A 15,376-nucleotide genomic window follows, 5' to 3' on the forward strand; every position below is an offset into this window, starting at 1 on the left:
CACTGAACAGTAAATGTCTCTGCCACACATTTCAACATTTTTCGAGCTTGATATTTTTGAGGGGCAAGTGGATCTGACCCAGAATTTCAACCCACTTGTACCACGACCCATGAGGAAATGCAACCTTAATCACTTATAAACTTCTGTGTTCCTTGAATAAATACAGAAACAGGGAAGAAAAGGCAGCTTCCTTTGAAACAAAATGTAATGCTAGCTTGTAATGCAGAAAAGTAATGCTAGCTTGGTACCACTTCTCAGATAAAGAGATCATTCTGGACATGTGAAGCCAGGGACAACCAAGAGGAAAGGTAACAGGCAGTGACAATCCAGGGGATGGGAACACGACAGTGCTTCCTGAACTGCAAACAGTGTAACAGACTCAGGAACAGAGAAGAGCGAAAGCCAAGAGTCGGAGGGCGCAGCCACTTCTAGGCTCAGTGGAGAAACAGCACCTCCCAGTGATGCTTCCTCAGAAAACTTGCTGTTCCCTCATAAACACCGGAGCTCTGATCTTGGCTTCATTGCAGTGGTTGAACTCATACATTTCTTGGGATTTTGAATCGCTTCCAGAAGAACCAGTGACTCATGATCTTACGTAACTGTCCATCAAAGATGCTTTTCCATGTAACTTTCGGAGCTAATCGGTGCCACTAAACAAAAGCTGCCGTGAAACCACGTGAGAGTCCATGCTGTCGAGATATTCCAGGGGAGCCAGCAAAGCAGGGCAGAGGACGGAAGGAAGGTGATGGGTGAGTGCAGAAAGCACAGTCTGTGAGGATGGCTCAGAAGAAAACTGCTCATGTCCAGAGCTGCCTGGTGTCAAGTGAAAGTTAGTCGCTCGGTCGTGTTTCATTCTTTGAGATCCTGTGGACTCCAGCCTCTGTCCATGGGATTCTCCAGGCAAGAATACTGGAGCGGGTAGCCATTCCCTTCTCCAGCGGACCTTCTGGACCCAGGGACAGAACCCAGGTCTCCTGCATTGCAGGTGGATTCTTTACCATCTGAGCCACCAGGGAAGCCCCCAAAACAGTGAGCAAATGTAAGTGCGAAGGAGTGAGCATGAAGTTTTGTCTCCTGGGGGTTTACGTGAGACATGAAATGACTTCTTATTTCCTTCTTGCAGCTTCTGTAGACATGCATGTGGGCACACGCACACACAGACACACACTACTCGGGAGAGTGGGCATGTATTTGGAAATAAAAAACTGAATTCCACTTCCGGTCTGGTGATTCCTGAGTGCAGGGTCTACCAGTGTATCCAGCCAGGGCAGGGAGGCTGGTAAGGCATAGCGGAGAGGCAGGAGTAAGGGGGGATGTAAATATGAGTGAGGTTGGCTTTGGCCCAAGGTCGTAGGAAGAACACAGAGAGATGGAAAAATGAGTCAGGTTCTCAGGTTCCCAACACCTCCAGAGGCAGGAAAACGAGGGGAGAGTCCTTTCATCAGAGGCTGCCTCCTACTGGGGAAGTGGCTGTATCCCCTGGGGCTCATTCAAGCCAGGCAGCTATGAGGGACCACCTAGATTCCCAGCAAACAGGGCTAGCCCCTGGAAATGAAAAGAAAAAAAGGAGCCAAGCATTAAGCATAACTGCAGTCACATCAGTGGACAAAACCCTCCACTCAAAAGGCGGAGATGATCAGAAGGACAAGCTGGGTCCAGCTCCGCACTGTCCACAGGAGGCACCAGTCAGACTTAAAGACGCAGATCAAAAGTAAAGAGGGGATCGTGTATATGCCATGAAAACAATAAGCATAAAGAGCTCGGGAGGTTACGGTAATACGAGCCAAAATAGACTTTAAGATGAGATATATTAGAGGAGCCAAAGAAGGATGTCTCATAAAGAGGTCAACTCATTAGAAAGATGCAGCATTTAACCACAAAGCCCCAAAATAGCTGAAGCAAAAACTTGAAAGGATAAACAGACAACTCTACGGTTATAATTGGACACTTCAATACTTCTTTCAGCAACTGATACAAAAAAAATTTTAACAAAAATTCAGCAAATCATAGAACTGAAAACACCATCAACCAACCTGACTTTACCGTTAATAAATAGAATAGAATAAATAGAAAGCAGAATGCATATCCTTTTGAAAAACATATGATTTCACTTCAAGGATAGACCATAATCTAGGTAATGAATGAATTTCAGTAATTTAAAAAGATTGAAACTATACAAAGCTTTTTCTCTAAACACAGTTAAATTAGAAATTAACACAGAAAAAATGTGGGAAGTCCCCAAATTTTTAGAAATTAAACAACAAATACTATGTCTCCAGTAGGCCAAAGAAAAAAATCATGGAGGAAAATGAAAATATCTTAAACTGAATGAAAATGATAGATATAAAACTCCTTAACAAAAAAGTTACAAATGAAATACAGCAACACAGAAAAGGAATCATAAACTATGACCAAGTGGGGCTTATTTCATGAATGCAAGAAGAGTCTACCATTTCAAAATCACTTCATGTGTTAATAACAAACCTTATTAAGACAACAAAGAACAACAACATGGTCATCTCAGTTCATGCTGAGAAAAAAAAAATGTTAGAAAAAATTCAACACCATCCATGGGACAAACTCTAAAAACTAGAAATATAAGGGAACTTCCTCAACTTGATAATGAGAACCTACAAAAGCCTACAGTTGACATGGTAGATACAGATACTTAATTGTGAAAGACTGAACGTTTCTCCCATAAGCTCAGGAATGAGGCAACAAGACCTGCTCTCACCGTTTACCTTCACTATTGTTCTGCATATTCTGGCTAGTCCTGAAAGGCAAGAAAAAGAAATTAAGTGCAGTCATATTGGGGAAAAAGGAAAACTGTCTTTATTCTCAAGACAAGTTGATCTTTCGTGCAGGCAAGTCCAAGAAATCTAAAAAATCAGAAAACTACTAGATCTCATAAGCGAGTTTAAAAAGGTCCCAGAAGACAAGATCAATACATACAAATCAACTGTGTTTCTATACACTGGTCACAGACAATGAAAGGTGAGATTAAGAAAGCAATTCCTCTAGTAAATTCTTCTAGCTAATTCAATAGCATCAAAAAGAAGAAGATATTTAGGAATAGATTTAAAAACAGGAGCAGAAGAACTGTACATTGAGAACTACAAAACACTGTGGACAGACATCAAAGACCTAAGGATATGCAAACATATATCCTGTTCATGGATTGAAAGGCTTAATACTGTGAATATGACAGAGGAACCAGAGATCAAATGGCCAACATCTGTTGGATGTTCAAAAAAGCAAGAGAGTTCCAGAAAAACATCTACTTCTGCTTTATTGACTACACCAAAGCCTCTGACTGTGGATCAGAACAAACCGTGGAAAATTCTTCAAGAGATGGGAATACCAGACCACCTGACCTGCCTCCTGAGAAACCTGTATGCACGTCAAGAAGCAACAGTTAGAACTGGACATGGAACAACAGACTCTTCCAAATCAGGAAAGGAGTACATCAAGGCTGTCTATTGTCACCCTGTTTATTTAACTTCTATGCAGAGTACATCATGAGAAATGCTAGACTGGATGAAGCGCAAGCTGGAATCAAGATTGCTGGGAGAAATGTCAATGACCTCAGACATGCAGATGACACCACCCTTATGGCAGAAAGTGAAGAAGAACCAAAGAGCACCTTGAACGTGAAAGAGGAGAATGAAAAAGCTGGCTTAAAACCCAACCTTCAGAAAACTAAGATCACAGCATTCGATCCCATCACTTCATGGCAAATAGATGGAGAAACAACGGAAACCGTGACAGACTTTCTTTTCTTGGGCTGCAAAATCACTGCAGATGGTGACTGCAGCCATAAAATTAAAAGATGCTTACTCCTTGGAAGAAAATCTATGACCAACCTAGACAGCATATTAAAAAGCAGAGAGAACTGATGGTAATATTTCCCAAAATAACTTACAAGTACAAAGCCACTCGTATAAAAATTTCACCAGAATTTTTTCAGAACTAGAAGAAAAGATGAGAAAAATCCTTGCTGACTTTAAGTTAGGCAAAGTTTTTTCAGATATGACACTAACACATGATCTTTGAAAGAAAAAACGGTAAATTGAACTTTATCAAAATTAAGAACTTTTGCTCTTTTTGGAGCACATAAATGATAAAAAGGATGAGCCACAAACTGAGAGAAAAATATTTGCAAATCACGTATCTGATAAAGGATTTTTTTCAGCTTAAAGAACTATTCAACTTAATAATATGATAAGCAGCCCAATTAAAAATGGACGAAGGTTTGAGTAACTATTTTACTGAAGATAATGTGCACCATTAATCATTAGAGAGGTCAAAATCACAATGAGACACTACATATAATCACTAGAATGATTGTAATCACTCAGTCGTGTCTGACTCTTTATGATGGACTGTAGCCCCAGGCTCCTCTGCCCATGGAATGTTCCAGGCAAGAATACTGGAGTGGGTTGCATTTCCTTCTCCAGGAGATCTTCTCCAGGAGACCCAGAGTCAAACATGAATCTCATGTCTCCTGCATCAGCAGTCCCTCCAGGAAACTCAAAACAGGCAAGTCTGTCAATAAGCACTCACACCCCTTTAGACCTGCGGACCTCTGGCTCCTAGCTCATGAGTAAGATCCATGCGACTCTGTAAGCCTAACCGTCATTTACAAAGTTGCATTTGATATTTTCTCTGGGATTCTGGAGGGCTTCCCAGGTGTCTCAGTGGTAAAGAATCTCCTGTCTATGCAGGAGATGCAGGAGACTCAGGTTTGATCCCTGGGTTGGGAAGAACCCCTGGAGACAAGAACAGCAACACGATCCAGTATTCTTGGCTGGACAGAGGAGCCTGGTAGGCTATAAGTCCATGGGGTCACAAAGAGTCTGACAGAACTGCGCACAGACAAGCAGTCAGGGATCCTGGAGACCCTTTTACAAAGATCCTCTTAGTGGTCTTATTAGCACTCCAGCATAAGGGCAGCCCCTGTGGTACCCTTCACCACTGCTCTGTTGAGTCTCTGTAACCAAAGAGCTGACAATCAGGTAAGAAAATTAACATTTATTTAAAGGGTAATGTATCCTCAATGCTCTGTGTGTATGAATTCAATGGAAGTGGTAAGAAAAGGAGCAGCTAGCATCATTGAGTAATTGGTGTATTCCAAGAGCTGTGTACATGTTAATTCATTACAGAACGGCTTGTGCTGCTGCTGCTGCTAAGTCGCTTCAGTCGTGTCCAACTCTGTGCGACCCTATAGACAGCAGCCCACCAGGCTCCCCCGTCCCTGGGATTCTCCAGGCAAGAATACTAGAGTGGGTTGCCATTTCCTTCTCTAATGCATGAAAGTGAAAAGTCAAAGTGAAGTTGCTCAGTCATGTCTGACTCTTAACCGACCCCATGGACTGCAGCCTACCAGGCTCCTCCATCCATGGGATTTTCCAGGCAAGAGTACTGGAATGGGGTGCCATTGCCTCATAAAATTTGTTGAAGTTGCTGCCAAGATCTGGTCTACTTCACCAACAGGAAAAGTTGACTTGTCCTAGATACTAGCTTGAGAGAACAGACGCAGGGATGTGTACTTAGAAAGTCTGAATCTGGGGCTCATTCTTGTAACCACTAAAACACACAGCCCTCTGGACGCTATTGCTGTTGTTCAGGCGCTAAGTCGCATCCGACTCTGTGACCCCGTGGACTGTGGCATCCCAGGCTCCTCTGTTCTCCACTATCACCTGGAGTTTGCTCAGATTCATGTCCACTGAGTTGGTGATGCCAACCAACCATCTCATCCTCTGTTGCCCCCCTTCTCCTCCTGCCCTTAATCTTTCTCATCACCAGGGTCTTTTCTAATGAGTTGGCTCTTCACTTTAGGTGGCCAAAGTATCAGAGCTTCCACTTCAGCATCAGTCCTTCCAATGAATATTCAAGGTTGATTTCCTTTAGGATTGATAGTTTGATCTCCTTGCAGTGAAGGGTAGATAGGATTTTTACTCATGACTACAGTGACAGCAAGTTTGATACATAAATGATGCCATGTGCTTTAGGAGTGAAAAAGTGGGAGGAATGCCTGCCAACTGGGCAATGGGAAAATACGTGATGCAGGGCCTATCACACCAAATGTGAGAGATCTAAGTAAAGGGATAATTTCTGTCTAGTTGGATGGCATGTGCAAAGGACTGGAGATGACGTCTCAGCACTTGGAACTCCCTCAGCTCCCTACAACTGCCTTCCGGTCATGGGGGATAGCAGTCCATGAGCACTGACCCTCTAACGCTGTCCCTTCTCTCGCAGAGGAGCAGTGTACCCCTTGTTTCCAGACCTCAAGCCATCTTACTATACCTCGCTGTAGCCACCACGCAGCACCATATAGACGTGGTCCCATTGTAGCTGGCTCCTTCTCTTCTGCCCGAAAAGAACCTTCTCTGAAGAGTCCACCTCGTCACTGACAACACTCTGAAAAAGATGAGTCTGCAGGGTTGTAAAGATAATCCAACAAGGCTTTCAGTTGCTTAAGCCTATAATCCAGGTGGTGAAATCAGTTCTTCTTAAAGTATAATTGAGAAAACATCCAGTGGATCATAAAAGGAAGAGTGGCATATGATGGTAGCTCAGTGAACAGCCAGCCTGAAAAGGAAAAGAAAAAAGGGAACTCTGAATCGACCTGAAACATTTGGTTGGAACTAATTCTGTCTCTACATTCCCTAGGTCGATACTTACCCCTCCAATATTCATAAACTGCACAGATCAAAAGCTCAAACCCCAGGATGTCCCTGGTGATCCAGTGGCTAAGACTGTGAGCTCCCAGTGCAGGGGGTCGGGGTTCGATCCCCAGTCAGGGAACTAGATTCACATGCCACAACTCAATTCCCCGCATGCTGCAACGAAGATCAAAGACCCTGTGTGTTGCAACTAGGACATGGTGCAGCCAAACTAACTAATTGATTAAGAAAAAAAGCTCCAAACCCTAGTCAAATCCCTCCTCCATCTTCACGCCTTAAAAGGAAGAACTCCAAAAGGAGATAACTCCAGGCAGCGATCAAAGGGCACAACCCTGATGGGATACTTCAGCCATGTCAGGACTTTACAAGGAAGTGCAGAATCTTCCACTTCAGGCCCCAGTTTGAGAAAGAAGATTCCAAAGTTCAGAATGATGTCATAATTCTCATAAAGCTAGTTTCAAAGGTTCCAGTCTTTTAGAGACTACTCAGCTTCACAAGGGAAAAAATCCTGGTGTGTGACCACTGCAAATGCCTGCAACGCAGTAGTTTTGCAAGTAAAATTATGGAGTCTCAGGGATAAGGCAGCGTGTGGAGTGGACTGACCTGTAACCAGGTCATCAAACTATGGAAAGTGAAGCTTCCACTTCTAATCAGGATATGGTAGGTCATAGCCAGCACTCCTGCTCCCAACACTTTCCTTTTAAGGGATAAGAAATTAAAAGATGCTTGCTTCTTGGAAGAAAAGCTATGACCAACCTAGACAGCATATTAAAAAGCAGAGATATCACTTTGCTGACAAATGTCCCTATAGTCAAAGCTGTGGTTTTTCCAGTAGTCATGTATGGATGTGAGAGTTGGACCATAAAGAAGGCTGAGCACCAAAGAACTGATGCTGGAAAAGACTCTTGAACATCCCTTGGACTGCAAGGAGATCAAACCAACCAATCCTAAAGGAAATCAACTCTGAATATTCATTGGAAGGACTGATGCTAAAGCTGAAGCTGCAATCCTTTGGCCACCTGATGTGAAGAGCTGAGTCACTGGAAAAGACCATGATGCTGGGAAAGACTGAAGGCGGGAGGAGAAGGGGGCAACAGAGGATGAGACGGTTGGATGTCATCACTGACTCCGTGGACAAGAGTTTGAGCAAGCTCCAGGAGACAGTGAAGGACAGGGAAGCCTGGCATGCTATAGTTCATGGAGTTGCAAAGAGTAGGACATTACTTAGTGACAAAATAACAAGTTGCAAAAAGCATTAGAGAGCTGTGGGATTAATGAGGACTAAATAAACTAAAATTCCAGAGAGAGGAAAGTAGGTGATTGACACCCATTTTTCCCTAGAGCCATCTTCCAGTTCTAGATAAAAGCCGGATGATCAGACTTTGGCCAGATAGAGGATACAGCTGGGGAGAGAGAAACAGAAACGCTCTTAGAGGTGGTGTAGGGCAAGGGACCTGAAATGCATGGGTGATTTCATCCACGAGACACTTGCTCACCTTTTGGGCTAAGTGGTCACGGGAGTAGAATCTAAAGAGCTAGGTGGAAAGATTTTGAAAGAAAGAGTAGAATTTCCAACATGTGTCAAGGGGTTTAGGATCAAAGATCTTCTAAGGGAAAGGACTTGAAAAGAAAACAGACAGAAGATAATGCTTATGGTGAATTGACAGCAGGAACTATAGCTACCTGTCCAATTTGAGTTATCGCTAGAGGCAGAGAATCCAGTTCAGCCGCTGGCAAAAATCGACTGCTGGGAAACAGAAAAATCAGCAAAAGAGCTTTGGCATTCAAGAGGGACGAAATTAGAGCCTGGAAGGCACCACACACATAACCATTCTCTCCGTCAAGACATCTGTCAAACCACGATGGATCAAACTCAGTCTGCCTCTGTGAGAGGGTGGAACGTCTCTGCGCCCTCAGTTCTGATGGACGGTGGGTGCCTTTGAGAAGTTTAAGTTCTGCCCTCTGCTCTCCTGACTCCCTCACTCTCAGCCGTGTGTGCGCTCAGTCACTCAGCTGTGTCTGACTTTTGCGGCCCCCTGGACTATAGCCCTTCAGGCTCCTCTGTCCCTGGAATTTTCCAAGCAAGAATACTGAAGCAGGTTGCCATTTCCTACTCCAAGAAATCCTCCCAGCCCAGGAATCCAACTCACATCTCTTTGCATTGGCAGGCGGATTCTTTACCACTTTGCCACCTGGGAAACCCTGACACAGCTCAAAACCTGATTAGATTTTGGTAACTGACGTCTTCTCCCAATCTACTTTGACAGTATTTTAGATATTTCTTACTTTGATACTAACACGCATCTGTAGAGCCCTCTGCACTTCGTTAGTCACGTTCACAGTCTCATTTCTCCAGGAGGTATTATTAACTCTGTCGGATGAGTAAGGAACTGGGGACTAGAAGAGGTGAGATGCGCTAAAGGCACTCATGCAGGTTGGCGGTGTCCAACAGCCAAAAATCTCCCTCAGTGGCAGGAGCAAAACCCACACAGCGTATGCACAAACAGGGTCTGAGTGGCTCCTCCACCATGGTATCCTGCCCAGGCTCTAGGACTGCCAACAGGGCTGCGGTCTTCATCCAGCTGGATCAGGTCACAAACGGCAAATGTGTTTCTTTATTCTCTTTCAGTTCACTGAGCCTGCATCTCTTCCACGCTGCCTGAGTGTCCTGCCAGCAACTGGGATTACTGGGCGAATGGATGGTCTCTGTGCATCTTAGGTCAAATCTTTGGCACAAGAACCTACTTGGAAGCAAGGGCTCATAGGTTGGATTTCATCCCTTGTTCTACGGGATCATGAGGTCTATCAGGTGAACTAACTGCCGTGTCCACTGAGGGTTGCCTGGGACACGAAAGACAACGAGTTCAGCTCAGGTTCAGTTCAGTTCAGTCACTCAGTCGTGTCCGACTCTTTGCAACCCCATGAATCGCAGCACGCCAGGCCTCCCTGTCCATCACCAGCTCCCGGAGTTCACTCAGACTCACGTCCATCGAGTCAGTGATGCCATCCAGCCATCTCCTCCTCGGTCGTCCCCTTCTCCTCCTGCCCCCAATCCCTCCCAGCATCACAGCCTTTTCCAATGAGTCAACTCTTCGCATGAGGCGGCCAAAGTACTGCAGTTTTAGCTTTAGCATCATTCCTTCCAAAGAAATCCCAGGGCTGATCTTCTACAGAATGGACTGGTTGGATCTCCTTGCAGTCCAAGGGACTCTCAAGAGTCTTCTCCAACACCACAGTTCAAAAGCATCAATTCTTCGGTGCTCAGCTTTCTTCACAGTCCAGCTCTCACATCCATACATGACCATTGGAAAAACCGTAGACTTGACTAGACGGACCTTAGTCAGCAAAGTAATGTCTCTGCTTTTGAATATACTATCTAGGTTGGTCATAACTTTTCTTCCAAGGAATAAGCGTCTTTTAATTTCATGGCTGCAATCACCATCTACAGTGATTTTGGAGCCCCAAAAAATAAAGTCTGACACTGTTTCCACTATTTCCCCATCTATTTCCCATGAAGTGATGGGACCGGATGCCATGACTTCATTCTCTGAATGTTGAGCTTTAGGCCAACTTTTTCTCTCTCCTCTTTCACTTTCATCAAGAGGCTTTTTAGCTCCTCTTCACTTTCTGCCATAAGGGTGGTGTCATCTGCATATCTGAGGTTATTGATATTTCTCCCGGCAATCTTGATTCCAGCTTGTGTTTCTTCCAGTCCAGCGTTTCTCATGATGTACTCTGCATAGAAGTTAAATAAGCAGGGTGACAATATACAGCCTTGATGTACTCCTTTTCCTATTTGGAACCAGTCTTTTGTTCCATGTCCAGTTCTAACTGTTGCTTCCTGACCTGCATGCAGGTTTCTCAAGAGTCAGGTTAGGTGGTCTGGAATTCCCATCTCTTTCAGAATTTTCCACAGTTGATTGTGATCCACACAGTCAAAGGCTTTGGCATAGTCAATAAAGCAGAAGTAGATGTTTTTCTGGAACTCTCTTGCTTTTTCCATGATCCAGTGGATGTTGGCAATTTGATCTCTGGTTCTTCTGCCTTTTCTAAAACCAGCTTGAACATCAGGAATTTCATGGTTCACGTATTGCTGAAGCCTGGCTTGGAGAATTTTGAGCATTACTTTACTAGCATGTAAGATGAGTGCAATTGTGCAGTAGTTTGAGCATTCTTTGGCATTGCCTTTCTTTGGGATTGGAATGAAAACTGACCTTTCCAGTCCTGTGACCACTGCTGAGTTTTCCAAATTTGCTGGCATATTGAGTGCAGCACTTTCACAGCATCATCTTTCAGGATTTAAAACAGCTCAGCTGGAATTCCATCACCTCCAGTAGCTTTGTTCGTAATGATGCTTTCTAAGGCCCACTTGACTTCACTTTCCAAGATGTCTGGCTCTAGATGAGTGAACACATCATCATGATTATCTGGGTCATGAAGATCTTTTTTATACAGTTCTTCCGTGTATTCTTGCCACCTCTTCTTAATATCTTATGCTTCTGTTAGGTCCATACCATTTCTATCCTTTATCAAGCCCATCTTTGCATGAAATGTTCCCTTGGTATCTCTAATTTTCTTGAAGAGATCTCTAGTCTTTCCCATTCTGTTGTTTTCCTCTATTTCTTTGCATTGATCGCTGAAGAAGGCTTTCTTATCTCTTCTTGCTATTCTTTGGCACTCTGCATTTAGATGCCTATATCTTTCCTTTTCTCCTTTGCTTTTCACCTCTCTTCTCTTCACAGCTATTTGTAAGGCCTCCCAGACAGCCATTTTGCTTTTTTGCATTTCTTTTCCATGGGGATGGTCTTGGTCCCTGTCTCCTGTACAGTGTCACAAACCTCATTCCATAGTTCATCAGGTACTCTATCTATCAGATCTAGGCCCTTAAATCTATTTCTCACTTCCACTGTATAATCATAAGGGATTTGATTTAGGTCATACCTGAATGGTCTAGCAGTTTTCCCTACTTTCTTCAATTTAAGTCTGAATTTGGCAATAAGGAGTTCATGATCTGAGCCACAGTCAGCTCCTGGTCTTGTTTTTGTTGACTGTATAGAGCTTCTCCATCTTTGGCTGCATAGAATATAATCAATCTGATTTCGGTGTTGACCATCTGCTGATATCCATGTGTAGAGTCTTCTCTTGTGTTGTTGGAAGAGGGTGTTTGCTATGACCAGTGCATTTTCTTGGCAAAACTCTATTAGTCTTTGCCCTGCTTCATTACACATTCCAAGGCCAAATTTGCCTGTTACTCCAGGTGTTTCTTGACTTCCTACTTTTGCATTCCAGTCCCCTATAATGAAAAGGACATCTTTTGGGGGTGTTAGTTCTAAAAGGTCTGAAAAGGCAAAATGATAGGATACTGAAAGAGGAACTCCCCAGGTCATTAGGTGCCCAATATGCTATTGGAGATCAGTAGAGAAATAACTCCAGAAAGAATGAAAGGATAGAGCCAAAGCAAAAACAATACCCAGTTATGGATGTGACTGGTGATAGAAGCAAGATCCAATGCTGTAAAGAGCAATATTGCATAGGAACCTGGAATATCAGGTCCATGAATCAAGGCAAATTGGAAGTGGCCAAACAAGAGATGGCAAGGGTGAACATCAACATTCTAGGAATCAGCGAACTAAAATGGACTGGAATGGGTGAATTTAACTCAGATGACCATTATATCTACTACTGCGGGCAAGAATCCCTCAGAAGAAATGGAGTAGCCATCATGGTCAACGAAAGAGTCTGAAATGCAGTACGTGGATGCAATCTCAAAAATGACAGAACAATCTCTGTTCGTCTCCAAGGCAAACCATTCAATATCACAGTTATCCAAGTCTATGCCCCAACCAATAATGCTGAAGAAGCTGAAGTTGAACAGTTTTATGAAGACCTACAAGATCTTTTAGAACTAACACCCAAAAAAAAGATGTTTGTCAGTTCAGGCTAATAACAGAACACTGTAGACCAGGGGGCTTCTCACAGCTCTGGGGGCTAGACGTCCAAGATTTAGATGCCGACAGGTCTGATGTCTAGTGAGAGCCCACTTCCTGGCTGGCAAATGGCTGACTCTCTCTGTGTCCTCACGTGGTGGAGACAGTGATAGCTCCAGGCCCCTCATCTCCTTACGAGGGTACTAATCCCATTCGTGAGGGCTCCACGCTTACCACCTAATCACCCCCAGAGGCCCTACCTCCTCATACCACCCCATGGGGAATTTAGGCTCCGACATATGAATTTTGGAAGGACACAAATATGGCCTGCCATTTCAGTAGACAAAGGATGTCTCAGCCATCAGCGATTGTAGCCTCCCCCATGGTGAGCCCTGTGGGGACTCAGGATGGAAACAAAGAATGCTGGGCCACTAACAGCCGTCAGACTGCAGCCACCCCTGCCAAAGGAGGAGACTGGATAAGAAAGCACAGTATACTGGCCTCAGGGGACATATCAAAAGAATGACTTCAGTGAGCCCAGACTCTTGCATCTTTCCATCCAAAGAAGAGTGCTACATCCCTTGAGATGTCTGATTTTCTTTAATTAACAATATTCTCTTGCCATTCCAAGTACCTGGTCTTTGTTGCAAAATCTCTTATATATCCTGGCTCCCCCTCCACCTCTTCAGAGCAGTATTCTCAGGGTTAGTTGAGAGGCTGCCTCCTGGGCTTGAAGCTCTAAGAATGTCCTCTGGATAAAACGTCACTCTCAACGTTTAGGTTGTGCAATAGACACAGACACTGAGTCCGCAGCACACAGTGATGACGAAGACTGATGGCTGACAGCCACAACAGCGAGGATGAGCTTCAAAGACACGGGCAAGCGAAAGAAGCCGCACAGTTAACACCCGCTGCCATCTAGGTCAAGTTCAAGAGCAGGCAAAGCCCATCTAAGGTGACAGAGGTCAGGACAGACAGTGAGGGGTAGTGAAGGAAGGGAAGTACGGGAAGGAATTCCAGGGGCTGGCAGAGCTCGTGTTTTGTTCTGGCCAGTGGATAGGGACATGGGCCTGGCAGGTGTGAGAAGATTCAGGGACTGAATGCTGGATGGCTAGGGAAATAGGAGCCAGTGCATAAAGGAGCTCCCCAGGAGTTTAGACACTCCCCTGCAGGCAGGGGAGGTTGGAGGCAGAGAAAGCACGGCCAAGGTTACGGTGCCATTCGGGGAAGCTTGTGGCCTCGAGCATCACTAGGATTCCCACAGCGCTTGAACATCAGGGTCATAAAACACTGGGGCTAGCAGAGCCCAGGGGCTTTCCGGGTGGCTCAGATGGTAAAGAATCTGCCTGCAACGTGGGAGACCTGGGTTCGATCCCTGGGTCAGGAAGATCCCCTGGAGGAGGGCATGCAACCCACTCTAGCAAGGAGCCTGGTGGGCTAGAGTCCCTGGGGTCAGAGTCGGACACAACTGAGCAACTTTTAGTCACTCACAGCAGATCCGGGAGATCACAGGAGTCAAGATTCTTGGTTTGCAGATTGAAGCTGAGGCTCCGAGGTGTGGATCAGTGAATGTCATCTGGTAAAGAAAGGCCTTAGATCCATGGGGCTCCACCCTGGCTGGACCGCAGAAACGCCAAGAGAGCTTTGACACGTTGACCCCCAGGCTCAGCCCCACTCAATTCAGTCCTGGTCTCCGGCAGTGCAGCCCTGCAGCAGTCGCTTCACAGGGTCCCCCGGTGAGTGTGATGAGTCAGGGTTGAACACAGAGGCGTCACATTCTTACAACCTTAACTTAGGTTCATTTCAGATCCACCTGTTGGCCCCTTGCAGAGCCCAGAAGCAATGGGCCCAGGGTGGCTATTTTGTTGGGGTGAGTGTAGCTGGAAGCCGAAGAGCCCCACCCATTTGAAGGCCCTGCCTCCCCTCCAGGGAGGGCAGGGCGGGGCGCCCCATGCCAGCCCCGCTGGGCCTGGAGCAGGAGCAAACCCCCTCTGCTCTGCTCCCAGGGTTTCCTCCCGGCTCTCATCCAGAGCGCGCCGCTTACATAACCCCAGGAGCTGTTTTCTTAAAAGTTCAAAGTCACAGTCGATCTGGCCCAGCAGGAAATTCCGGATAAATTTCGTGGAGATTGCAGAGGCGAGGCGCCAAGTCAGCTGTGCTGTGGAAGTCGACACCCGGCGTTCCCAGACTGGAGATTCGCACCCGGATATCCGACGCCAGCCAAAAATAAGCTGTCAGGAATGGAAGGACGGCGTTGCCCCCGCAGGGCACGTCTCTGAGATTTCTCATCACACCCAACCTGGAGAGATTCTGGGGCCAGGGATAGCTGCACTAGGTCATTGCTGGACCGGCTCAGGGTCCTCACCCTGGAGGGTGTTGGGGGCTCTCCCATGAGACCGCTGTGGAATCTGGCCTCTGGGTTGGGAGTCCCTGCAGAGCCTCCTTGCTCCTGGGGTCCTGCGAGCACCCCAACTCCTCCAGCGACACCGCCCTTGGCAGGGGGCCCAGCATCCTCACTGGCCCTTTAGTGGAGCCAGGAGCAACAGGGCCTGGAGGAGCTACCCAGCGCCTTCCGGCTCATCCTCACTCCCTGGAAAATGAGGGGTGCGTGAGACAGTGTGTCTTTGCCTATCGGCCATCTCTTTGCAGACCCCATCTTGATGACCTCATGGAGTAAGGGCTCCTGTGATTCTCCCAGTCCAGCCCCAGCAAACCCCATACTGGGGGTGGTCATCAGAAAAATCAAAGCCTGTTGACTGCATG

At 45.7% G+C, this 15,376-nt stretch overlaps 1 long non-coding RNA gene across 1 annotated transcript in view; it reads right to left on the bottom strand.

Moving 5' to 3' along the window:
• LOC138421539 (uncharacterized) overlaps positions 1–14,688 on the bottom strand; it is a 33,794-nt gene extending 19,106 nt beyond the window's left edge. Inside the window, exons 1-2 of the long non-coding RNA XR_011249531.1 lie at positions 14,105–14,688; positions 6,307–6,591 (exon numbers count right to left, since the gene is read on the bottom strand). This is a non-coding gene — a long non-coding RNA (uncharacterized lncRNA). The remainder of the gene's footprint in view (positions 1–6,306; positions 6,592–14,104) is intronic.
• Between the last annotated feature and the right edge of the window lie 688 nt (positions 14,689–15,376).

This window comes from Ovis canadensis, chromosome 16 (assembly GCF_042477335.2).
Source record: "Ovis canadensis isolate MfBH-ARS-UI-01 breed Bighorn chromosome 16, ARS-UI_OviCan_v2, whole genome shotgun sequence".
NCBI lineage: Eukaryota > Metazoa > Chordata > Mammalia > Artiodactyla > Bovidae > Ovis > Ovis canadensis.